This window comes from Mustela nivalis (assembly GCF_964662115.1).
Source record: "Mustela nivalis genome assembly, chromosome: 1".
Classification (NCBI taxonomy): domain Eukaryota; kingdom Metazoa; phylum Chordata; class Mammalia; order Carnivora; family Mustelidae; genus Mustela; species Mustela nivalis.
This window is the reverse complement of record NC_139020.1, coordinates 122,158,092-122,185,937: the sequence shown is the minus strand read 5'-3', so window position 1 is coordinate 122,185,937 and position 27,846 is coordinate 122,158,092. Positions and strand designations below refer to the sequence as shown.

The 27,846-nt window shown below is 40.6% G+C and overlaps 1 protein-coding gene across 9 annotated transcripts in view; it reads right to left on the bottom strand.

Annotated features, from left to right (window-relative positions):
* The window catches only part of CEP70 (centrosomal protein 70), a 118,823-nt gene that overhangs the window by 88,495 nt on the left and 2,482 nt on the right, over positions 1–27,846 (bottom strand). For 5 of the 9 annotated variants that reach the window (XM_082690533.1, XM_082690541.1, XM_082690534.1 and 2 more), the window contains exons 1-2: positions 19,053–19,130; positions 17,050–17,152 (exon numbers count right to left, since the gene is read on the bottom strand). The exons of 1 other annotated variant lie outside the window; for it this stretch is intronic. The gene's annotated coding sequence lies outside the window, so the exon portion shown is untranslated. Of the gene's footprint in view, positions 1–17,049; positions 17,153–19,052; positions 19,134–27,846 lie in introns of those variants that run through there. 3 more of the 9 variants (XM_082690538.1, XM_082690540.1, XM_082690537.1) reach the window with 2 other exon arrangements.

Below are 27,846 nucleotides of genomic sequence, written 5' to 3'. Positions count from 1 at the left end.
CTCTCTCACTGTCTCTGTCAAATAAATAAAAATAAAAATCTTAAAAAAAAAAAGACAGAAATGAAAAATATATTAGAGGTAAATCAGTAGCAGATTAAAAGACACAGAAGAGATTAGCAATCTGGAAGACAGATTAATGCAAAGCAACCAAACTGCACAACAACAACAACAACAAAGAATAATAAAATAGGAGAACAGAGGAAGGGAACTCTGCAACATAATCAAGCATAACATTCACATAATAGAGATCCCAGAAGGAGGAGAGAGAAGGGGGCAGAAAACTTATTGGAAGAAATAATAGCTGAAAACCTCCCAGTTTGGGGCAGGAAACAGACATTCTGATCCAGGAAGGACAGAAAGGCCCTAATGAAGTTAACCCAAGAAGTTCCACCATCAAACACGTAACAGGGCAAATAGCAAAAAGTAATGATAAAAAAAGACTCTTAAGGGGCGCCTGGGTGGCTCAGTGGGTTAAGTCTCTGCCTTCGGCTCAGGTCATGATCTCAGGGTCCTGGGATCGAGCCCCGCATCGGGCTCCCTGCTCGGCGGGGGAGCCTGCTTCTCCCTCTCTCTCTGCCTGCCTCTCTGCCTGCCTCTCTTCCTGCTTGTGATCTCTCTCTCCATCAAATAAATAAATAAAATCTTTAAAAAAAAAAAAAAAAAAAAAGACTCTTAAAAACACCAACAAGAAACGTTACAAGGGAAACCCCATAAAGCTATCAGCTAATTTTTCAACAAGAATATCACAGGTGAACATCACTTGCATACACCAGCCCCACCTCCCCATTGCACACTTGTTTACACCAACCCCATCTCCCCATACCACACTTGCTTACCCCAGCCCCATCTCCCCATACCACACTTGTTTATGCCAGCCCCATCTCCCCATACCACATTTCAGTGGATCCAACCTTCCCCATCATGCTTGCCTTTGTACCAGTCTTACAGGCCTCCTCCTGAGAACACCAACCCAAACCTCACCAACACCACATCTCCTAATCCACAGGTTTTGTAGGACCTATAGGACCTCAGCTGCAGCAGCAGCAGCAGGACTCATTTCACAAACTGACTACAACACACTTGTTAAAACACATCCTACTTGGCAGGGGACTAAACACTTCCCACAACAAGCAAAGAGAACCTCCGCAGACAACTGGACTCAAGGAAAAAGCAACCAGGACTCAACAGCAGGCCATAAGCAACACACATAGGAGATACTTCCTGAAGCACCATGTCCTAAGAAACAGGGGACACTGTACTGCAGGGAACCACGGGGCCTTGTCTTCAAAAAACTATTACCATCAAAGGCAAGAGACATAACTGACACTAAACACAAAAACAGACACAAAGTTAGGCAAAATGAGAGAACAGAAAATATGTCCCAAGTGAAAGAACAGGACCAAAAACCAACAAAAGACCTACGTGAAATGGATATAAGCAATATGCCTGATAGAGAATTTAAAGTAATGAAAATATTCACTGGACTTGAGAAAAGAGTGGAGGACATTAGTGAGGATCTTAACAAAAAGATAAAAAAACAACCAACCACAGATGAAGAACACAATAAATCAAATTAGAAATATATTACATGGAATAAATAGCAGGATAGAGAAAGCAGAGGAACAAATTAATGACCTGGAAGATAGAATAATGGAAAGTAACCAAGCTGAACAAACAGAAGAAACAAAATATGGAAACTGAGAATATACTCAGGGAACTCAGCGACTCCCATCCAGCATAATAACATTTGCATTATAGGGATCCCAAAAGAAGAAAGAGAAAAGGGGGCAGAAATTTATTTGAAAAAATAATAGCTGAAATCTTCCCTAATCTGAGGAAGAAACATATCTAGATTCAGAAGGCACAGATTTCCAAAAAAATTCAATCCAAGGAGATCCACATCAAGACACATAGTAATTAAAATGGCAAGTAGTAGTAATATGGAAAAAAATTTTTAAAGCAACAAAAGAAAAGAAGACACTTACATATAAGTATAAGGCTATCAGCAAGTTTTTCAGCAGAAGCTATGCAGGCCAGAAGAGAGTGGCATGATATATTCCAAGTGCTAGAAGGAAAAAATCTATAGCCAAGAAAATCCAGCAAGGCTCTCATTCACAAAAGAAGAAATAAAGACTTTCTCAAACAAAAAAACTAAATGAATTCATGACCATTAAACAAGCCCTACAAGAAATATTAAGTGGGACTCTGAGTAGAAAGGACCATAAGTGGGCGCCTGGGTGGCTCAGTGGGTTAAGCCGCTGCCTTCGGCTCAGGTCATGATCTCAGGGTCCTGGGATCGAGTCCCGCATCGGGCTCTCTGCTCAGCAGGGAGCCTGCTTCCCTCTCTCTCTCTCTCTGCCTGCCTCTCCATCTACTTGTGATCTCTGCCTGTCAAATAAATAAATTAATTAAAAATCTTAAAAAAAAAAAAAAGAAAGGACCATAAGTGAGAAAATGAAGAGTAAAAAATACAAAAGCAGTAAAAATAAGTATTTCTGTAAAAATCACTCAAGGGAGTCATAAAATAGAAGGCTGTAAAATATAACACCATATACCTAAAAATGGCTTCAAACTTAAGTGACTGCAAACCTAACCATAGATCACTAGACAAAGAAGACATTATATACAAACCTAACAGTAACCACAAATCAGAAACCAGTAATAAGTATGCAAAGAATAACGAGAAAGAAAGCCAACTATATCACTAAAGAAAGTCAACAAACTGAAAGAGAACAAGAGAAGGTCAGAGAAAAACTACAAAAACAACCATGAAACAAGTAACAAACTGGAAATTAATATATATCAATAAATATTTTGAATGCAAATGGACTAAATGCTCACATCAAAACACATACAGTGACAGAATAGATTTTTTAAAAAAGAAAAAGAAAAAGAAAAAATAAGACCTATCTGTATGCTTATTTCAGATGTAAAGATACATGCAGACTGGGGCGCCTGGGTGGCTCAGTGGATTAAGCCGCTGCCTTCGGCTCGGGTCATGATCCCAGTGTCCTGGGATCGAGCCCCGCATCGGGCTCTTTGCTCAGCGGGAGCCTGCTTCCTCCTCTCTCTGCCTGACTCTCCGCCTACTTGTGATCTTTCTCTCTGTCAAATAAATTAATAAAATCTTTAAAAAAAAAAAAAAAAAAAAAAAAAAGATACCTGCAGACTGAAAGTGACGGCATGGGGAAACATTTATCATTCAAATGAATGTCAAAATAAGGCTGAGTAGCAATACTTCTACTGGACAAAATAGATTTTAACACCTTTTTAAAAAAATTTTTTTTTTAATTTATTTGAGAGAGCATGAGCAGGGTGAGGAGCAGAGGGAGACTCACAGCCAAGCAGGGAGCCCAATATAGGGCTTGATCTGGGGCCTCTGGGATCACAACCGGAGCTGAAAGCAGACACTTAACTGACTGAGCCATCCCAGTGCCCCCGGGCAAAACAGACTTTAAAACAACTGTAACAAGAGACAATGGACGATATAATAATAAAAGGGACAATACAATAAGAGGAAATAACAATTATAAATATTTATGCATCTAACATGGGAGCACCCAAATATATAACAGTTAATAACAAACATTAAGGAAGTAACTGATAGTAATACAATAACAGTAGGGGATTTAAACACCTCCACTTACATCAATGGACAGATCATCCAAACTGAAAATCAACAATGAAACACTGCATTTGAATGACACACTGAACTAGATGGATCTAACTAACAGATATATTAAGAACATCCCATCCACAAACAGCAGACTATACATTCTTTTCAAGTGCACATGGAACATGATGCAGAATCACGTATTAAGCCACAAAACAAGTCTCAACAAATTCAAGAAGATCAAAGTCATATTATCCATCTTCTCTGACCACAACACTATAAAACTACAAATCAACTATAAGAAAAAATCTGGGGGACGCCTGGGTGGCTCAGTGGTTAAGCCACTGCCTTCGGCTCGGGTCATGATCTCAGGGTCCTGGGATCAAGCCCCGCATCGGGCTCTCTGCTCAGCAGGGAGCCTGCTTCCTCCTCTCTCTCTGCCTGCCTCTCTGCCTACTTGTGATCTCTGTCTGTCAAATAAATAAATAAAATCTTTAAAAAAAAAAAAGAAAGAAAAAATCTGGAAAGAGCAAAAATATATGGAGATTGAATGAAATGCTCCTAATCAGTGAATGGGTCAACCAAGAAATCAAAGAAATAAAAATTACACAGAAACAAATGAAAAATGAAAACACAATGGTCTGAAATCTTTGGGATGAGGCAAAAGCATCTCTTCTAAGAGACTTCATAGCAATACAGGCCTATCTCAAGAAACGAGAAAAATCTCAAACAACCTAACCTTACATTTAAAGAGCTAGAAAAAAACACTCCCAATGAACAAACAAAAAAACTCCCAACAAACTAAAGTGCAGAACCAGACAGTTTCATTGAGGAATTCTACCAAACATTTAAAGAAGAGTTAATACCTATTCTTCTCAAACTTTTCCAAAGAATAGAATAGAAAAGTAAGCTTCCAAATTCATTCTATGAGGCCAGCTTTACCCTGATACCAAAACCAAATAAAGACACTGCAAAAAAAGAGAGCTACAGGCCAATATCACCAGTGAACATATATGCAAAAATCCTCAACAATATCGGTAAACCGAATCTAACAATAAATTTTAAAGAATCATTCACCAAAATCAAGTGGGATTTATTCCTGGGATGCAAGAGTAGTTGAATATTCATAAATATTGTGATAGAAGGGTAGTTCAATATTCACAAATCAGTCAATGTGATACATCACATCAACCATATGATCATCTCAATGGATGAGTTTAAAGCATTTGACAAAGTACAACATCCATTCATGATAAAAACCCTCAATAAAGTAGGTTGGTTTGTTTTTTAAGATTTTATTTATTCATTTGAAAGAGAGGCAGTGAGAGAGAGCATGAGCAAGGAGAAGATCAGAGGGAGAAGCAGACTCCCCATGGAGCTGGGAGCCCAATGAGGAACTCGATCCCAGGACTCCAGGATCATGACCTGAACCAAAAGCAGTCGTCCAACCAACGGAGCCACCCAGGCATCCCAATAAAGTAGGTTTAGAGGAAAAATACCTCAAATAATAAAGGCTGTATATGAAAAATCCATAGCTAACATCATACTTAATGGGAAAAACTGGGAGGTTTTCCTCTAAGGTCAGGAAGAAGACAAGGATGTCCACCCTCACCACTTTTATTCAATCCAGTACAGGAAGTCCCAGTCACAGCAATCAGACAACAAAAAGAAACTAAAAGTACCCAAAAAGGTAAGGAAGAAGTAAAACTTTGGCCATCTGTAGGTGACATGATACTATCTAAAGAAAACCCTAAAGACTGAACCAAAAAACTACTAGAACTGATAAATTAATTCAGTAGCTGCAGGATACAAAATCACTGTAGAGAAATCTGTTGTACTTCTACACACTAATAATGAAGCAGCAGAAAAAAGAAATTAAGGAAATAATCTCAGGGTGCCTGAGTGGCTCAGTCGGTTAAGGATCCAACTCTTGATTTCACCTTAAGTCATGATCTCAGGATCATGAGATGGAGCCCTGCATCCAGCTCTGCTCTGCTGGGAGTCTGCTTGGGATTCTCTCTCTCTCCCTCTTGCTCTCCCCCTCCCCACATCATGTGCTCTCTCTCACTCACACACTCTATCTCTCAAATAAATAAATCTTTAAAAAGAAACAATCCCATTTATAATTGCACCAAAAATATTAAAATACCTAGAAATAAACAACCATAAGGTGAAAGACCTCTACTTTGAAAATAAAACGCTAATGAAAGAAATTAAGATAACACAAAGAAATAGAAAGACATTCCACCTGCTCATGGAAGAGCAGGTGGAGAGTACAGGCAGTCATTTCTCTGACACAATATCTTTCTAGATGACAGCAATATCTTTCTAGATAGGTCTCCTGAGGCATGGGAAATAAAAGCAAAAATTAACTATTGGGACTACCTCAAAATAAAAAGCTTCTGCACAGCAAAGAAAATCACCATCCAAACTAAAAGGCAACCTACAGAATAGGAGAAGATATTTGCAAATGACATATCTGATAAAGGATTAGTATTCAAAACATATGAACTCGGGGCACCTGGGTGGCTCGGTGGGTTAGGCCTCTGCCTTCGGCTCAGGTCATGATCCTGGGGTCCTGGGATCGAGCCCCGCATCAGGCTCCCTGCTCAGCGGGGAGCCTGCCTCCCTCTCTCTCTCTGCCTGCTTCTCTGCCTACTTGTGATCTCTATCAAATAAATAAAATCTTTAAAAAAAAAAACAACATATGAACTTATACAACCCAATACTGAGAAAACAATCCAATTAAAAATGGGCAGAGGAGGGATGTCTGGGTGGCTCAGTTGGTTGGGCCACTGCCGTCGGCTCGGGTCATGGTCCCGGGGTCCTGGGATCGAGTCCCACGTCGGACTCCTTGTCCAACGGGGAGCCTGCTTCTCTCTCCGCCTTTGCCTGCCACTCTGCCTGCTTGTGCTCTCTGACAACTAAATAAATAAATTTTCTTTTTTAATGGGCAGAGGACAATAAACAGACATTTCTCCAAAGATGATATACAGATGGCCAACAGGCACATGAAAACAAGCTCCATATCACTCATCATCAGGGAAATGCAAACCAAAACCACAATGAGATATTATTTCATACCTCTCAGAATGGCTAAAATCAAAAATTCAAACAAGTACTGGCTAGGATGTAGAGAAAAAGGAACTCTTGTGCTCTGCTGGTGGGAATGCAAACTGGTACAGCCACCATGTGAGATGGTATGGAAGTTCTTAAAAAAATTAAAAACAGAACTACCCTGTGATCCAATAATCATGCTACTGGGTATTTACCCAAAAAATATGAGAACACTAATTCAAAAAAATACATGCACCCCTATGCTTATAGCAGTATTATTTGCAAGAGCCAAACCACGGAAGCAGCCCAAGTGTTCACTGACAGATGAATGGAAAAAGAAGATGCAATATATATATCCAATGAAATATTATTCAGCTATAAAACAACATGAATGAACCTAGTAGGTATAACGCTAAGTGAAGTATCAGAGAAACACAAATACCATATGACTTCACTCATGTAAAATTTAAGAAACAAAATAGGGCAAAGGGGAAAAAAAGACAAACCAAAAAACCAGACTCTTAACATGAAGGAACAGGAACTCGGATACACTGCTGATGGTCATGTAAAATAGGACAATCACTTTGAAAAACACTTTGGCAATTTTTTAAAAGGTTAACTATATACCTAAGATCCAGCTATTCCATTCCTAGGTATTTACCCAAAAGTAATGAAAGCATACAGCCACCACACAAAGAATTGTACATGAAAGTTCTCTAGATATTTATTTGTAATAGCCAGGAACTGGAAACAACTCAAAAGTCCATCAAAGCTGAATGGATACACAAACTAGTATATGTACACAATGGAATATCTCTCAGCAATAAAAAGGAATAAACCTTCAAAAAGAAGGAATAAACTATTGATATATGCAACAATACATATGAACCAGAAAACACTTATTGCTGAGTAAAAGAAGCTGAAGATTTATATACTGTATAACTCCATCTATATAAAATTCTAGAAAACGGGCGACTAGGTGGCTCAGTTGGTAAGTGTCTGCCTTCGACTCAGGCCATAATCCTGGAGTCCTGGGATTGAGTCCCACATTGGGCTCCCTACTCAGTGAAGAGGCTGCTTCTCCCCGCTGGTGCTCTCTCCCTCTCTCTCCCTCTCGCTCTATCTCAAATAAATAAATAAAATCTTTTAAAAATAAAATAAATAAAATAAAATTTTAAAGAACAAAAATTAACCTAATCTAAGTAGATCAGTGGTGGCTAGGGGAATGAGAGGCTGGGAAGATGGACCACAAAGGGGAACAAAGGATTTTTGGGGTGATGGATATATGCACAATCTTGATTATGTGATGGTTTCACAGGTGCCTATGTATGTCAAAACCTTATCAAATAGTATACTTTAAATATGTGCAGCTTATTTTTTATCACATATATCTCAATAAATCTGTTAAAAAAATAAAACTTTCCTGAAATGAAAAAATATGTACATTTGAAATTACATATGGAAAGAACGTATCACATACTCGAGAACACTGACCCATCCTAATAAAATTACTAGACTTCAAAGAAAAAAAATTCTTTGGTCATCTAGAAAAAAAGAACAATACTTATAAGGGGAAAAAATTAGATTATCATCTGGCTTTCATACCAATACTTTATAACAGACTTTAATATATTTAAGAAATTCAAGGAAAAGAAGTGTGAACCAAAGATTTTATATCAGCAAAACTGCCTTTCAAGTATAAAGAAGACAAAGTTTTATCCACATACAAGAACTCAGGGACTATTCCTTCCTAAGGAACCTAATAAAGGAACTGGGGAACCAAAATGATACATAGGGGCTCCTGAAAGGTTCAATCCATTAAGCATCTGCCTTCGGCTCAGGTCATGATCCCAAGCCCTGGGATCCAGCCCCTCAGGGGGAGCCTGCTTTTCCCTCCTCCACTCCCCCTGCTTGTTCTCTCTCTGCCAAACAATAACAAATTTTAAAAAAAGAAAAGAAAAATAGGGTTATAGATATAATAGAGAAATTCAATGAAAGCTCTATAATCTCAGTTTCTATTGGAAGTACTTATATGAACTCATAAGATACTAAATCTTTAATGTGTGTGCCTCTATATAAATAGACAGATCTAGGAATTCTAGCTCTGCCTACAGAAAAACCTCCAACAATAACTATGGATCCCTAGCATACGGATATAACCTTGAAATGCAATTTCCCTCTTGAAAAAACAAAAACAAAAAGTTTTAAGGGATGATGTCAGATTGTCAGATTTGGCACAGAACATTCAAGCTATCAGATAACAAGCAACAGACTAGTAAGGGTCATTATCAAAAAAATGGGCTTAAATCTCCCCCCCAGGGCAAAGATGAGATAACATAAGCTTCAATAATGATAATGACTGCAATGAACTAAATATGTTTAAGTTCATGACCTTATATTGACATTAGATATTTTTTAAAAAATCTTTAAAGATTCTTTTAAAAAGAAAAATAGATAAAGATCTATTTAAAAAGAATCTTTATCAAAAAATAAGGAACTGAGGGAGGAGTCAAGATGGCGGAGAAGTAGCAGGCTGAGACTACTTCAGCTAGCAGGAGATCGGCTACATAGCTCATCTAAAGATTGCAAACACCTGCAAATCCATCGGCAGATCGAAGAGAAGAAGAACAGCAATTCTGGAAACAGAAAAACAACCACTTTCTGAAAGGTAGGACCGACGGAGACGTGAATCCAAAGCGACGGGAAGATAGACCCTGGGGGGAGGGGCCGGCTCCTGGCAAGCGGCAGAGCAACGGAGCACAAAATCAGGACTTTTAAAAGTCTGTTCCACTGAGGGACATCGCGCCAGAGGCTAAACTGGGGCGAAGCCCACGCGGGCTCAGCGTGGCCTCAAGTCCCGCAGGGTCACAGAAGGATCGGGGGTGTCTGAGTGTCGCAGAGCTTGCGGGTATTGGAACGGGAAAGCCAGCTACATAGACAGAGACGACACTAAGCTCACAGCTCGGGGTTACCTTGAACCAGCCACAGGCCAGGTGAGCTCGGAGCGGGGCCGGAGGTCAGGCAGACGGGAGTAACCGGGCACTGTTCTCTGAGGGCGCACAGAGGAGTGGGGCCACAGCCTCTCAGCTCCTCCAGGCCGGCGACCAGGAGGCCGCCATTTGTATTCCCGTCGTCCAGAACTCTACGGAAAGCGCTCGGGAACAAAAGCTCCTGAAAGCAAACCCAAGCAAATTACTCAGCCCGGCCCCTGGTAAGGGGGGTACAATTCCGCCTGGGGCAAAGACACTTGATAATCACTACAACGGCCCCTCCCCCAGAAGATCAACAAGAAATCCAGCCTAGACCAAGTTCACCTACCAAGGAGTGCGGTTTCAATACCAAGGAGAGCAGCAGAATTCCAGAGGAGGAGAAAGCAAAGCCTGAACTCACGGCTTTCTCCCTGTGAGTTTTTTTAGTCTTGCAGTTAATTTAATTTTTTTCTTTTTCATTTTTTGTTTTTTTTTTTAAATCTCGCCTTCTGGTAAAATTTTTTTTTAACTTTAACCCTCTTCTTTTTTAACGTTTTTTAACTAGTTTATCTAATATATATATTTTTTCTTTTTTATATTTTTCTTTATTCATTTTCTTTTTTTTTAATTCTTTTTTCTTTTTCTTTTTTTTTCTTTCTTCCTTTTTGAACCTCTTTTTATCCCCTTTCTCTTCTGATTTGGTTAAAGCATATGTTCCTGGGGTTGTTGCCACCCTTTTAGTATTTTACTTTCTCCTTCATATACTCTTATCTGGACAAAATGACAAGATGGAAAAATTCACCACAAAAAAAAGAACAAGAGGCAGTACCGAAGGCTAGGGACCTAATCAATACAGACATTGGTAATATGTCAGATCTAGAGTTCAGAATGACAATTCTCAAGGTTCTAGCCGGGCTCGAAAAAGGCATGGAAGATATTAGAGAAACCCTCTCGGGAGATATAAAAGCCCTTTCTGGAGAAATAAAAGAACTAAAATCTAACCAAGTTGAAATAAAAAAAGCTATTAATGAGGTGCAATCAAAAATGGAGGCTCTCACTGCTAGGATAATGAGGCAGAAGAAAGAATCAGTGATATAGAAGACCAAATGACAGAGAATAAAGAAGCTGAGCAAAAGAGGGACAAACAGCTACTGGACCACGAGGGGAGAATTCGAGAGATAAGTGACACCATAAGACGAAACGACATTAGAATAATTGGAATTCCAGAAGAAGAAGAAAGAGAGGGGAGCAGAAGGTATACTGGAGAGAATTATTGGGGAGAATTTCCCCAATATGGAAAAGGGAATGAGCATCAAAATCCAGGAGGTTCAGAGAATGCCCCTCAAAATCAATAAGAATAGGCCCACACCCCGTCACCTAATAGTAAAATTTACAAGTCTCAGTGACAAAGAGAAAATCCTGAAAGCAGCCCAGGAAAAGAAGTCTCTAACATACAATGGTAAAAATATTAGATTGGCAGCTGACTTATCCACAGAGACCTGGCAGGCCAGAAAGAACTGGCATGATATTTTCAGAGCACTAAAGGAAAAAACATGCAGCCATGAATACTATATCCAGCTAGGCTATCATTGAAAATAGAAGGAGAGATTAAAACCTTCCAGGACAAACAAAAACTGAAAGAATTTGCAAACACCAAACCAGCTCTACAGGAAATATTGAAAGGGGTCCTCTAAGCAAAGAGAGAGCCTACAAGTGGTAGATCAGAAAGGAACAGAGACAATATACAGTAACAGTCACCTTACAGGCAATACAATGGCACTAAATTCATATCTCTCAATAGTTACCCTGAATGTTAATGGGCTAAATGCCCCTGTCAAAAGACACAGGGTATCAGAATGGATAACAAAACAAAACCCATCTATATGTTGCCTCCAAGAAGCTCATTTTAAGCCTGAAGACACCTCCAGATTTAAAGTGAGGGGGTGGAAAAGAATTTACCATGCTAATGGACATCAGAAGAAAGCATGACTGGCAATCTTTATATCAGATCAATTAGATTTTAAGCCAAAGACTATAATAAGAGATGAGGAAGGACACTATATCATACTCAAAGGGTCTGTCCAACAAGAAGATCTAACAATTTTAAATATCTATGCCCCCAACGTGGGAGCAGCCAACTACATAAACCAATTAATAACAAAATCAAAGAAACACATCAACAATAATACAATTATAGTAGGGGACTTTAACACTCCCCTCACTGAAATGGATAAATCATCCAAGCAAAAGATCAGCAAGGAAATAAAGGCCTTAAGTGACACACTGGACCAGATGGACATCACGGATATATTCAGAACATTTCATCCCAAAGCAAAAGAATACACATTCTTCTCTAGTGCACATGGAACATTCTCCAGAATAGATCACATCCTCGGTCCTAAATCAGGACTCAACCGATATCATAAGATTGGGATCATTCCCTGCATATTTTCAGACCATAATGCTCTAAAGCTAGAACTCAACCACAAAAGGAAGTTTAGAAAGAACCCAAATACATGGAGACTAAACAGCATCCTTCTAAAGAATGAATGGGTCAACGGGGAAATTAAAGAGGAACTGAAAAAAATCATGGAAACAAATGATAATGAAAATACAACGGTTCAAAATGTGGGACACAACAAAGGCAGTCCTGAGAGGAAAATATATAGCGGTACAAGCCTTTCTCAAGAAACAAGAAAGGTCTCAGGTACACAACCTAACCCTACACCTAAAGGAGCTGGAGAAAGAACAAGAAAGAAACCCTAAACCCAGCAGGAGAAGAGAAATCATAAAAATCAGAGCAGAAATCAATGAAATAGAAACCAAAAAAACAATAGAACAAATCAACGAAACTAGGAGCTGGTTCTTTGAAAGAATTAATAAAATTGATAAACCCCTGGCCAGACTTATCAAGAAGAAAAGAGAAAGGACCCAAATAAATAAAATCATGAATGAAAGAGGAGAGATCACAAGTAACACCAAAGAAATACAAACTATTATAAGAACATACTATGAGCAACTCTACGCCAACAAATTTGACAATCTGGAAGAAATGGATGCATTCCTAGAAACATATAAACTACCACAACTGAACCAGGAAGAAATAGAAAGCGTGAACAGACCCATAACCAGTAAGGAGATTGAAACAGTCATTAAAAATCTCCAAACAAACAAAAGCCCCGGGCCAGACGGCTTCCTGGGGGAATTCTACCAAACATTTAAAGAAGAACTAATTCCTATTCTCCTGAAACTGCTCCAAAAAATAGAAATGGAAGGAAAACTTCCAAACTCATTTTATGAGGCCAGCATCACCTTGATCCCAAAACCAGACAAGGATCCCATCAAAAAAGAGAGCTATAGACCAATATCCTTGATGAACACAGATGCGAAAATCCTCACCAAAATACTAGCCAATAGGATTCAACAGCACATTAAAAGGATTATTCACCACGACCAAGTGGGATTTATTCCAGGGCTGCAAGGTTGGTTCAACATCCGCAAATCAGTCAATGTGATACAACACATCAATAAAAGAAAGAACAAGAACCATATGATACTCTCAATAGATGCTGAAAAAGCATTTAACAAAGTACAGCATCCCTTCCTGATCAAAACTCTTCAAAGTGTAGGGATAGAGTGCACATACCTCAATATCATCAAAGCCATCTATGAAAAACCCACTGCAAATATCATTCTCAATGGAGAAAAACTGAAAGCTTTTCCGCTGAGGTCAGGAACACAGCAGGGATGTCCATTATCACCACTGCTATTCAACATAGTACTAGAGGTCCTAGCCTCAGCAATCAGACAACAAAAGGAAATTAAAGGCATCCAAATTGGCAAAGAAGAAGTCAAACTATCACTCTTCGCAGATGATATGATACTATATGTGGAAAACCCAAAAGACTCCACTCCAAAACTGCTCGAACTTGTACAGGAATTCAGTAAAGTGTCAGGATATAAAATCAATGCACAGAAATCAGTTGCATTTCTCTACACCAACAACAAGATAGAAGAAAGAGAAATTAAGGAGTCAATTCCATTTACAATTGCACCCAAAACCATAAGATACCTAGGAATAAACCTAACCAAAGAGGCTAAGAATCTATACTCAGAAAACTATAAAGTACTCATGAAAGAAATTAAGGAAGACACAAAGAAATGGAAAAATGTTCCATACTCCTGGATTGGAAGAATAAATATTGTGAAAATGTCTATGCTACCTAAAGCAATCTACACATTTAATGCAATTCCTATCAAAGTACCATCCATCTTTTTCAAAGAAATGCAACAAATAATTCTAAAATTTATATGGAACCAGAAAAGACCTCGAATAGCCAAAGGGATATTGAAAAAGAAAGCCAAAGTTGGTGGCATCACAATTCCGGACTTCAAGCTCTATTACAAAGCTGTCATCATCAAGACAGCATGGTACTGGCACTAAAACAGACACATAGATCAATGGAACAGAATAGAGAGCCCAGAAATAGACCCTCAACTCTATGGTCAACTAATCTTCGACAAAGCAGGAAAGAATGTCCAATGGAAAAAAGACAACCTCTTCAATAAATGGTGCTGGGAAAATTGGACAGCCACATGCAGAAAAATGAAATTGGACCATTTCCTTACACCACACACGAAAATAGACTCAAAATGGATGAAGGACCTCAATGTGCAAAAGGAATCCATCAAAATCCTTGAGGAGAACACAGGCAGCAACCTCTTCGACCTCAGCTGCAGCAACGTCTTCCTAGGAACATTGCCAAAGGCAAGGGAAGCAAGGGCAAAAATGAACTATTGGGATTTCATCAAGATCAAAAGCTTTTGCACAGCAAAGGAAACAGTTAACAAAATCAAAAGACAACTCACAGAATGGGAGAAGATATTTGCAAACGACATATCAGATAAAGGACTAGTGTCCAGAATCTATAAAGAACTTAGCAAACTCAACACCCAAAGAACAAATAATCCAATCAAGAAATGGGCAGAGGACATGAACAGACATTTCTGCAAAGAAGACATCCAGATGGCCAACAGACACATGAAAAATTGCTCCATATCACTCGGCATCAGGGAAATACAAATCAAAACCACAATGAGTTATCACCACACGCCAGTCAGAATGGCTAAAATCAACAAGTCAGGAAATGACAGATGCTGGCGAGGATGCAGAGAAAGGGGAACCCTCCTACACTGTTGGTGGGAATGCAAGCTGGTACAGCCACTCTGGAAAACAGCATGGAGGTTCCTCAAAATGTTGAAAATAGAACTGTCCTATGACCCAGCAATTGCACTACTGGGTATTTACCCTAAAGATACAAACGTAGGGATCCAAAGGGGCACGTGCACCCGAATGTTTATAGCAGCAATGTCCACAATAGCCAAACTATGGAATGGAAAGAACCTAGATGTCCATCAACAGCTGAATGGATCAAGAAGATGTTGTATATATACACAATGGAATACTATGCAGCCATCAAAAGAAATGAAATCTTGCCATTTGCAACAACATGGATAGAACTAGAGCGTATCATGCTTAGCGAAATAAGTCAAGCAAAGAAAGACAACTATCATATGATCTCCCTGATATGAGGAAGTGGTGATGCAACATGGGGGCTTAAGTGGGTAGAAGAAGAATCAATGAAACAAGATGGAATTGGGAGGGAGACAAACCATAAGTGACTCTTAATCTCACAAAACAAACTGAGGGTTGCTGGGGGGAGGGGGGTTGGGCGAAGGGGGTGGGATTATGGACATTGGGGAGGGTATGTGCTTTGGTGAGTGCTGTGAAGTGTGTAAATCTGGTGATTCACAGACCTGTACCCCTGGGGATAAAAATGTATGTTTATAAAAAATAAAAAAATAAAAAATAAGGAACTAATTCATTATCTTGAAAATTGGTAAATAAATGGAAAGAATCAAGCATTTATGCTGCCTTTCCTAAAGGAATCATATAGCTGTGTATCCAGATGCTATATAAGGGACTAGTATGCCAATTAATAAGAAAAAAAAACAGGATAGAAAATACCACTGTTTTGCAACCTTAAATGAATAGATATAGGTATGAAGTTTCAAGAGTTGCTGAGATCACAAAGAGAGGCACAGGCACCTCCAATGGACTTGACAAACACTGCTTAGAGAATTGCCAAAGGACTTGAATCTGAGTCTGATCCAGTCCTGGATCCAGCTATAAGTGTGCAGGAATTATCCAGGGCAGAACATACTGAATTGTATATGAATTTATAATCAGCAAAATCCAGTCTACAGTATATATAGGTCAAACCCAGATTCTAGATCTGATAAATTATAAGGGAAAAGGAGGAACAGAGAGAAAAACCTACAGATTTTTAAAAATACATTTATTTATTTATCAGAGAGAGCCTCAAGTAGAATCCAGGCTGAGTATGGAGCCGAACGCGGGCCTCAATTTCGTGACCCTGAGATCACGACCTGAGTCGAAACCAAGAGCCAGATGCTCAACTAACTGTGTCACCCAGGCACCCTGCAAACCTACAGATATTTTAAAGAGTTTTTAAGGGGCAACTGTGTAGCCCAGTGGGTTTAGTGTCTGACTCGTGATTTTAGCTCAGGTCATAATCTCAGGGTCATGAGATGGAGCCCTGTATGAGGCTCCACACTCAGTGGGGAGTCTGCTCAAGATTCTTTCCCTTTCCCTCCCTCTCTGCCCCTCTCCCTGCTTGTTCTAAAATATTTTTTTTTAAAAGTTCTTAAGTAACTTTTAACTGGTAAGGCTACACTATAGTGTCTAGAAATATACATTTATGGGAAAAAACTCAAGCATAAGGAAATAATTACTATAGAAATCTGAAGAATGGCTACTAATGGGAGTACAGAAGTAACTGAGACTGGCACTGAGCAATGGAGGGGCTCTGGCATGGTGAGCACGATTCTACACCCTGATCTGAGGGGTATCATCTTATTTTAATAATTTATTAATACCAAAAACACTAACCAAAAGAAAGCTGGTATAGCTCTGTAGCCAGGCTGCCTGGATTTGAACTGTGGATTCTGCCACACAGCCAGGAAATTACTAATGACTCTACGCCTTGATCTCACTATCATAAAATGAGGAGAGTAAAAAATACGTAGCTCATAGGGGTGTTATGGAAATTAGGAGTTAATATAAAAAGAAAATAAAACAGTGCCTGACTCATAGCTGACAGAGCTGGTGATCAGAGTTGGTGACCACCAGCTACCTGAATTAGTGTAGTTACTTAACCTCTCTGGGCTCCAGTTTCCTCAGCTGAGTTTAAAATATCTACCTAATTCAATTATCAAGAGATCAGAAGGAAATATATACAATGTATCTATTACAGTATTCAACAAATAACAGGTCTTTTTCTAGGCCTCCCAACATCCAGAGAGAGTTATCAGTCACATTAGACATACCTCAGTCATAGCACATTCCTCTTGCACTTTTCACCTAGTCATTCAAGTTGATCTCAATGAAATGATCACCCAGTGAGTCTTACGTCTGAAACTGGATCTTCATCTAGATTTCAAAAGATAAACCAAAAATCTTAAAGTGTTCAACTTCTAGTGAAAATGGTCTTGTGTTATTCCCAGAGCAGGCATCTATGGCACTGGTAACCACTGAACTGAAGTGGAACAGCTGAAGTAACCACTGATGGACTCAACACTCATCATCTTGTGTTTTCTTCCTTCTCTTCATTCCTCTCCCTGCTTTTTGAAACATTTAGCTGGGAGTCCAAATCTATCATAAACTGTTATCTGTAAGAACAGATAATTCTGACCACAAAGGTAGATTATTCTCATTTGCAAGGGTACTAAAATGAAACGCTCTCACACAAATACCACTAAACACAAACGGCAAAGGCAGGAATAAAAACTATCTTCTCAATTCCACCTGTGACTAAATAAATAATTGTTTTAAAAAGTTCTTAAGTAATTTTTAATTCCTTTCCAGAAGTCCATGTTGTGAAATTAATGTGCTGATAGTATGCACCAGCCTTTCCCCCTACTATAAGCTGTGACAGGACACAGATCTGGAACTGAGTCACAGGTAAAGACCAAATGTTTTCCAAGGCCAAAGAAGACGCTATACCTTTAATCAGTGCCACAACACACCTAAAGTAAGACTGTGGGAATAGGGGTTGCAGGAGACAAGTTGTTTGCACATAACATAAAAAGCCAAATGCAGAGAGAGGTAAAGCATGTTGTATCTTCTGGCACTGTCCAGGTTTTCCAAGAGTCCTCTGTTAACTTCCCCTTCACAGGTCTGAAGCCCAGTTAACAAGCAGGATCCAATAAAATGTGTATTTTTCAACACTTTCTTGGGGAAAAGCTGGAGATAACAAACCATGGCATGTGGTGATTCTTTCTCCATGGAGACTCATCAAAATTTGTCATTAGCTATCTCAAAAGCATATATCTCACATTACTGCAATAAATGGAACACGCAATGCTTTCAAAGTCTCTACTGTCAATTAAATACGAAAGCTCTACTCCCAAAACAGAGGAGCATGCTGCTCAATTTTCTTATTAGTGAATCTACTGAAAATAAGGAAATGGGAGTTGGGATTGGATGTCATCTCCACCCAGTAACTGGGCCCCAGGAGAGGGTACACAAAGGGCCAGAGCCGCCTCTCCCCGTTTGAGGGAGAAGCTGCGGGCCAAACCCCAGTTAGCCACCTGTTCAAGGTGTGGCGGGGCAGGCAGGAGTCCACCTGGCAATAAAGAAAGTAAAAACAAACTCCTGCAGAGGACTGGAACCAACGCAGGTGATGCCTGCACAATGTTTAATATTATTATGATTAGAAGATAAATGGTAGCAGAAACCCTTCCTGTGCGGTCTCTAGGGGCCGGATCCCAGCCTTCTGACATTCCCACCTCACAGACTCAGACTCCGCCGAAAGCCAGCCGTCCTCCGAGCCTGGAATGAGCCTCATGAGTAGTTGGAAGGGCAACTCGCCTACTCCCCCGGGTACCCACCCTTTCGCTCCGAGTCTCCTCTAGACAGCAAACTTCTCAGACACCCTAACCCTGAAAAGCGAAGCGGGTCCGCTCTGGTCGGCTCTTGCACACGGAGGACTCGCCTAGGACTCGGCCGCAGTGCGGTCTGCGCCGGCTGTCATTCTAAGCCTCACACGACTGCCTCTTCAACCTTCTCAACCAGCCCTCAGCGCAAGAATTACCAGCTGTGTGCTGCGAATGAAGAAACGGAGGCGCTGTGGCCTGCGGTGAGCAGCCCGAGGTGCCCAAGGCCAGGCAGTCACGACTCCAGCCGGGTTAGTCAGGGACCGCCACCCTTACACTAGGATTATAACTGACGCGCTCCCTGGGCGCCCGACAAGAGTCGGTGTGACCATTCTCCCAGACCGGCCCAGGCCGGTCCCCGGGATGCGCGGGGGAGGGACACCGACGCCACTCACCTTCCTCTGCCGCGGCCTTCCCCAGCAGCACGCCCGGCCCGGCCCAACTCAGCCCTCTCTGGCTCCGCCCCCGCGACCGTTACCGCGCCGCGGGAGGCCGGCCAATCGAGCTGGAGCGCGGCGAGAAGCCCCACCTCCGCTCCGCCTCAGAGCGCGGGCCCTGTTTCTTCCCACAGCCCGGGGAAATGGGGGGGCGGGGCGGAAGCGTCTAGGTCGGCCCCGCGTCGAGTTGCCCTCGCTCTTGGGGGCGGGACTTACAGTCACTCAGAGGAGAGTGCGCCGAGCTTACGGTCTGCGCCTGCGCACTGCCGTCGCACTGTCAACAAGCGGTGCTTTTGCAGGCGCTGTTAGCAGACACCTGGAAACTCATTTGCCCGGACCACAGAAATACATAATTGAGGCCGTTGGTGGAAATGAGGCCCCGGCAACGGAACCAACGCGTTCTGCCCTCCACACACATTCAAGCTGTGACTGTGAGCCTTTGTACAGGACTAGTCATCTTGTTTTCTAAGTTCCAGACCTTGCTGATCGCGGCAGCACCTAGCATTTGGAGGACCCCAGTATGTGTTCATTAATGACATTTTACCCTTACGTTCAGCATTTTCAAATCTCCACGAAGTGTCCGGCCCTACATGAGGCTCCAGGAATGCAGAGGTGGCTGACTGGAAATAGTCTAGTTAGGGACTAAATATACGCTCTGAAATTAAGATACAGTGTGATAGGCATAATCAAAGAAGTTTGCGCAGGGTACAGAAGGAAAAGAGAAGAATTACCTAAATGGGTCACTTTAGTCTTCCTAAACCTGTGAGTCTCAACCCTGACTGCAAATTAGAATCACCCCAGGAGATGTGAAAATTTGGTAATCAATCCCCAGACTACTTAAATCAGAATCTCCAGGGTAGGCCTCAGGTGTTAATAGTTTGTCAATAACGTCTCTTCCCCATCCTCCCCTCCCCAGGTGATTCTAATTGCCTCCAAGCTCAAGAACTGCAAATTTAGAGAAATACTTGAATGATTCTGAATGGTAGGAGTTCCCCAGCAATACAGGGAGGAAAGATAATTATAGAGAACTTCTTGAGCAAATTAAATAGTTTCAAAGCACATTATTATAATGCCTAAATCACAAGTAATCAGTAAACCTTATTATTTTTTGTCATTAAACCTGGGCCCCTTTGGTATGACTCATATCTGCCCTCCCCTAAAACCTAACTCCAAAAGCCTTTACAAATATAATGGAACCTACTGAGGGCTCCCTGATGAAACTGAGTAATATGTTGCATCCCTGGAAAGGCAGAATGGGAAGGCTTTAGGAGGTGTGCTAAAGACCTGGGACTTTATCCAGGGGGTAATGGGAAACCATAGACAAATTTTCAAAGGAAGTAATAAAATGGGAATATTTCTTGTTGGGGTGACTTCAAGCCTAATTTTAATGCATCTTGACAATACAGATAAAAACTGTAAAAACATCTCCACCATGTACAAATATGATCATTGCTTTTTTCCCCCTCACAAAAAGAAGTCACCTCAATATTTTATTTCTCAGATTAATAAAGTCAGAAACTACAAATAGGGTCCCTGCCCACCATTTTCAAAAACTCATAAGGGGTTAAGTGATCAAAAAATTCCTAGCAGAAAATACAACTTCCACACACCCGAAGAGAAGTCTCATTGGCCCACTATTGTTCTTGCATCTTACAGCCACATAGTGTCGCTGTTGGACGACCCGTATTTTCCAGATCTGTGGTGGTGCAGGTGACCTAATTGGGCTGAGGATCTCCAACAGAGGGCATCAATCATTCCGGGTCTCACAAGAAATCTCAGGGTCACAGCTTTTAGGGTAAATACTTTCAGGCCCATATTTGGCTTTCTTCCCAGGCAGCTGGGGCCACTGTGAGTTTGATCTCTGTGTCTGCGCCATGCAAAGATGTTCTCAACGCTGCCCCCAATCCCTTTCCTTACCTAGCTATTCACACTAGCAGTAGTTTATATTTAAATAGACTTTCATTTTCTTTTTTTATTTAAGGTTTTTTTAAAATTTATTTATTTCATAGAGAGAGAGGGGGATCACAAGTAGGTAGAGCAGCAATCAGAGGGAGAGGGAGAAGCAGACTCCCCCAACAAGGATCCTGATGCAGGGCTCAATGCCAGGACCCTGGGATCATGACCTGAGCTGAAGGCAGAAGCTTAACCAACTGAACCATTCAGATGCCCCAGTAGATTTTCATTTTCAACCCTAGAAACACAGAGTCCAACTGCTTGCCTTTTCCAAGACAATAGGGTGACTTGCCCACTCTTCTGATTATAGCTGCACTAATTGAGCCAGAAAGTCAAATATCACATGTCAGTTGGAACCATTTTGGCTGCAAATAGAAAACCTGATTCAAACTGTCTTCTCAAACTGTCTTCTTAAGCAATAAGTAAATTTATTATCTCACACAACAGGAAGTCCACAGGCAAAAAAACACTTTTAGGTTGGTGAATTCAATGGTTCAACAAGTTATCAAGGACCTCATCTATTAGTCTCTCTGCTCTCCTACAAACATGGTAGGTTTCAAATTCATACTAAAGTGATTTTCCAGAGGTCTACCAGGAGCAATCAGGACCACATACTTTCTTTTCCATCTACAATCTTTCCTTCTGTTTTTGGTTTTTTTTGTGGGGTTTTTTTGTTGTTGTTGTTGGGTTTTTCTGACCAATTAGGTCACATAGGCACATACTCTGCCTCCCAATCAGTAACTGACTAGCAAATGTAAAGAAGACTTAACCTTGAGTTCCAGAAGGGAAAAGAGGTTACCATAATTGGAATTGGCAATGGGGTGGGTGCTCCTTGAATCACATAAGTTGCAAGGGAGAGATATGGCTACTTGAGTAAAGCTAAGGGCCAAGAGGACCATGGATGTTAGATGTAGGATCACCAGTATTCTTTACAGTGTTCAAAGCACAGGAAGGCTGATTATCTTCTATTTCCTAAGAAGAGAGCCTCCTCCTCATCACTCCTGGATTTTGTGTGTATCAAGTGGAGGGGAGGAAGTTCTATAGTACTCTACAGTCCTCCAAAGGAATTCCATTCTCATGGACCATCAAGGCCTTTCCAGCCCCTCTCTTTGCTAGAGAAGTAAAAGACTGTACACAAGTTCAGTCTTTGACTCAGCACACTGCTGCATGGGTCTTGAGTTTTCTTTTCCTTTCTTTTTTTAAATTTTATTTTTAATTAATCTCTATACCCAGTGTGGGGCTCAAACTCACAACCCCAAGATTCAGAGTCACATGCTCCACTGACTGAGCCAGCCAGGAACCCAGAGTTTTCTATGGGTCTTCAATGACTCACCAGGGTGCCAATGGTTCTAAACACTCATTTAACATTCATTTACAAAAATGTATTAAGTACCTGTTACCTAAGTTCCAGGGATCAAACTAAATACTGTGGTGAGTAAACCAGATGAGATTCCTGCCCTCACAGTGGTTGTGAAAAAAACCACAAATAAGCATTAATTATGATAAGTGCTATGAAGAGAAGGAAGAGAACAGGGGCACATGGAGGAGGCTCTCTCAGGTAGTGGCATTTAAGCTGAGATCCAAAGCCTGTCTTCATTTCAGTTTACTGCTTTCCTCTGTGCTTTGTCTTCCCAGTATAAATTACAGCCTTTCCTAGCAATTAAAACAGATCTTTTCATTTCTAAACTTCTAAACTAATTCTCAAATTTTCTCCTAGGCATAGACCTATCAAGTTTTTCCTCATAACGAGGAGTGTACCAAACTCAAATGGCATTTGGTGATAAATTCTTGAAGATTCTTCAACTCACAAGTCTTTTAGACTTAGAATCCTTAATTAATCCTTAATTACATTAATAACCCTTGTGTCTGCCTCCCATCTGAGAATCTGAACTCTGGGGATATGGACCATATCTTACTTTTTCCAGGACCGAGCATTATCCCCGGCACATAGGTGTGCAATACAGTGTGGAGTGGCCCTGCTAATTTTGGGTCAGATTTAGACACCTAAATCACCTTCACCTTCAGTAGCCATTTTCCAGTATAAACAAGCACAGGCAAATAGCTCAAACAAATAGATTGATAACATAGGGAGCCTTGGTGGCTCAGCTGGTTAAGCCACTGCCTTCAGCTCAGGTCATTGTCCCAGGATTCTGGGATTAAGCCCCACGTCTTGGGCTCCCTGCTCAGTGGGGAGTCTCTTCTCCTCCCCTCAACTCATGCTCTCTCTCAAATAAATAAATAAATAAATCTTAAAAAATAGATTAATAACAAATGTTCAAGAATCAATACAGATTAACAACAGCTATATTAATTGGACCTTTAAAATGTGTCAATCTCTGGGCTACACACTTTTTTCTAACTTCTTGACTCTTCAGAACAACCTTAACGTAAGTACTGTTATTATCTTCATTCTACAAATGATCAAATTAGAAAACAGAAGTTTAAAAAAAAATGTGTGCCTGGGTGGTTCAGTCAGTTAAGCATCTGCCTTCAGTTCAGGTCATGATCTCAAGTTCCTGGGATAGAGTTTTGCATCAGCTCTCTGCTCAGCAGGAAGTCTGCTTCTCCCTTTCCTGTGCTTGCTCTCTTTTTCAAAAATAAACTGGGTGACTTAGTGGGTTAAAGCTTCTGCCTTCAGCTCAGGTCATGATCTCAGGGTCCTGGGATTGAGCCCTACATTGGGCTCTCTGCTCAGCAGGGGGCCTGCTTCCTCCTCTCTCTCTCTCTCTCTCTCTCTCTCTCCCTGCCTCTCTGCCTACTTGTGATCTCTGTCAAATAAATAAGTAAAATCTTTAATATTAATTAATTAGTAAGTTAATTAATTTAAAATCTTAAAAAAAAAGACTTGCTAAGATCACACAGCCAGTATGTGGCAGAGCCAGGATCTGAAACCAGCACTCAGGCTCCAAAGCCTACTTCATTAACAATCTGATCATATCACTTCTCTTGATGAGCAACTGCTCTACCATAAGATTGGTATAGGCATTGATTCCAATTTGCAGTTATTTCATCTGTCTGTGTATTAGTCATCTACTGATACATAACAAATTATTCCTAAAATTGGAACATTTAACATCTTGACATGTCCGTGGATCAGTAATACAGGACTGGCTTAGCTGGATGGTCTGGACAGAACCCTTCATGAGGTTGCAGTCAACCTGTTTAGCCACAGTCAGTCATTTCAGGGTTCAACTGGGGCTGACGGATTCACTTCCAAACTCACTCAAGTGGTTATTGGCAGGGCTCAGTTTGTTCCTTAGCAGTAGGCCTCTCTACAGGCTGCCTGAGTAGCACCCACAACATGATAGCTTCCCACAGAGGAAGTGATCCAAGAAAAGGTGTGAGGGCCTAAGAAATAAGCAGAAGTCTTTTTAGAACCTCCTCTGGGTAGTGACATCTCATCACTTCTGCTATATGATATTAATCACACAGACCAACTATGGTAAAATATAATAGAGGACTACACAAGGATGCTGATACCAGGAAGTGGGGATGCTTGGGAGCCATTTTGTAAGCAACTAATCAGTCTGCTTGCTCATTTTTTGTGCCTCCTCCACTAGAATGTAAACTTCATGAGTGGGGAAAAACATCAGTGATGTTCATTGTAATATTCTCTCTACAGGACTTGCCATAGAACAGATGGTCAATAAATACTGAATAAATGTAATGATGATAATGATATGAATTCCAAAGAATGAGCTCCCTACAACAATCCTGTCTTACTCTCACACAGATTTCCAGTTGCCTTTCATGGCAGCATTCAAATATTTGTTTATTTAAGACTTCATTTTTAAGTAATCTCTACACCCAACATGCAGCTCGAACTCACAACCCTGAGATCAAGAGTTGCATGCTCCACTGACTGAGCCAGCCGGACACAGCTCAAATAATTTTTTTAAAGCAAGCCTGTAGGGGCACCTGGGTGGCTCAGTGGGTTGGGCCTCTGCCTTTGGCTCAGGTCATGATCTCAGGGTCCTGGGATCGAGTCCTGCATCAGGTTCTCTGCTCAGTGGGGAGCCTGCTTTCCCCTCCCTCTCTGCCTGCCTCTCTGCCTACTTGTGATCTCTGTCAAATAAATTTAAAAAATAAATAAAAGCAAGATTCTATTATGCCCAAGAACCTTTATTCTTAATTTCTTTTTTTGCTAAAGAAACCCATAATTTTTATTTCACTGTCAGTTTTTCAGGAAGTGAATTCTCAAAGGAGATGGAAAAAATTTTTGAGCTGGACCCAAAGCTATGGGGGGTACAAATTTAGAGAGGAGTGTTAACCATTAGTAAATGCCTACTCAGCACAATTAGGAGAGCTGGCAGAGCTAGGAGCAAGCTAGGGGAACTGAGTCCAAGATTATTGCATTGGATAGGACCCTGGAAGCATGTAAAAGTGATTCCAGGTGACTGGAATTCAGTGACTCCCCCTAGCTCCCAGATACAATTATTTCAAAATAAAGTTTTTTTTAAAAAGCACCAGTAGACTGGGGCACGTGGATGGCTCAGTCAGTTAAGCAGCAGATTCTTGATTTTGGCTCAGGTAATGATCTCAGGGTCATGGGATCAAGCCCCAACTGGGGCTTTGCTCTCAGCAGGGAGTCTGCTTGAGGATTCTCTCTCTCCCTCTGCCACTTCCCCGACTCGTGCTCTCTATCGGTCTCTAAAATAAATAAATCTTTTTTAAAAATCACCAAAGACCTACATTAAAAGAAGTTCTAAGTATGTACGTTAGAAAGAAGTGATCAAAGAAGACAAGTATGAGATGCAAGGGTTGTTGAGAAAAAATGATAAACATGCAGATAAATATAAACAAACATTGTATAATTCAGTATAACGATCACAAAGGCAAATGTGTGGGCTGGAAAAAGGACAGACTCAATGAAACTTGATTACACAGTGAAAGGGGCAGGCATTGGAGTTAGAGTATTCCAAGATACCTGTATTGTCTAAAAGGAGAAGCGGAGTGGTTAGGCTCTCTTAAGTGTGCAATGTAAAATTTTAAGGGTAGCCTCTCTAAGAACAAGAATAGAGTCAATGAATTCCAAACCAGGGGATGGAAAAAGTGGAATATGAAAACAAAAATTCAGGCTACTTTTAAGAACGAAAGAAAGGAGAACAAAAGGCAGATCAAAGGTGGGACAAATAACAAAAGGTAAGATAGTAGAGGCAAGCTAAATACAGTGGGATAGTGCAAAACACCTTTCTTCATTATTATTATTTTTTAAATTTATATCCCCTCCACCCATTTCTCCCCCCTCAACCTCTAATGATCACCAATCTCTAATGATCACCAATCTTTTGGTTTTGTTTTTAAATCCCACCCACATGAGACATATACAGTAATTATCATTTTTTACTTATTTCACTTAGAATAGTGTCCTTAAGCTCCATCCATGTTGTCACAAACAGCAGAATTTCCTTCTTTTTTATGGCTTAATAATAGTATTCATGTCTTTGTGTGTGTGTGTGTGTGTGTGAGAGAGAGAGAGAGAGAGACAGAGAGAGAGAGAAATATCTAAAAGTAAAATTGCTGGATATGGTAGTTTCATTTTTAATTTTTTTCTAGAGGGGCAGGGTAGGGCAGAGGGAGATAATCTCGAGCAGGCTCCATGCACAGCGAGGAGCCTGTGGCAGGCTCTATCTCACAATCCTGAGATCATAACCTGAGTCAAGATCAAGAGTAGGACACTTAATGGACTGAACCACCAGGGCACTCTTATTTTTACTATTTTTGAGGAACCTCCACACTGTTTTCCATAGTAGCAGCACCAAATTACATTCCTACCAACAGTGCACAAGTGTTGCCTTTTCTCCATATCCTTGCCAACACTTGTTATTTTTGATAACAGCCATTCTAACAGGTATGAGCTATTCATGTATATAGTTTCTATATAACTATAGAAAATAGACTCAGAAAAAAACATCAAATTCATGTTCATACTGGCCTTGGGGGAAGACAAGCAAGTAATAGTGCTGGACTTGCAAATCCAATAGTGTTTTATCTGCAATGTTTTCTTCCATTGAAATTTTTCAATGAGCCAATATTTAATGATGGTCAGTTGATTCTAGGTAGCAGGAATATGGGTATTAATTTCTATACTTTTCTATGTTTTTAAAATTTCTCTAAATAAACACAATACAAATTTTTACAAAGTCTTAACCAACTGGAACATGAGTCTGTACTGCCTTCCTTTGGCTCTTGGCTCTAATTAAGGGTGTATCTACAGTCCCCACGCTCCACATGACTTAAACCAAAGCCTACGTTCTCCTAAAATTGTCAAGTTTCTCTTGTTTGATGTTCTGCAAAATCACCTTGTTTCACCGCTTCCCCACTTGCTGTGTTTGTGTAGGTAGAACCACAGCGTCCTCAGCCTGAGGGGAAGATGTCTAAGCAGCAGCAACCCAGCCAGCAGCAGGAGACTGTGGGTACTGGCTTTGGCTCTGACACACAATCCTCTGAGGCCAGAATTCTGAGCCCAGGGCTTGTTTCTAAAGCCCCGATTCTTCTTCCTTTAAACGTATCACCAGTCATCAGGCTGAACCAATACTGGAAGGGCATGTGGAGAATTTTAAGTCTTGTTGTTATCAGACTATGTAACTTTTCCCTTTTATTTTAATCTCCATTCACATTCTTTAAAAAGTAAGTTCAGAAAACCAGTCAATGCATTAACAATTCCTTTTTCAAAAGGAGGCAGAATGAAAGCACGGAGAATGGTGAATGAAAACATTTTGTTACTCTCTTAAACTATGCCACTGATGGTCTGGCTGGTTCAGTCAGTAGAGGATGTGACTCTTGATCTCAGGGTTCT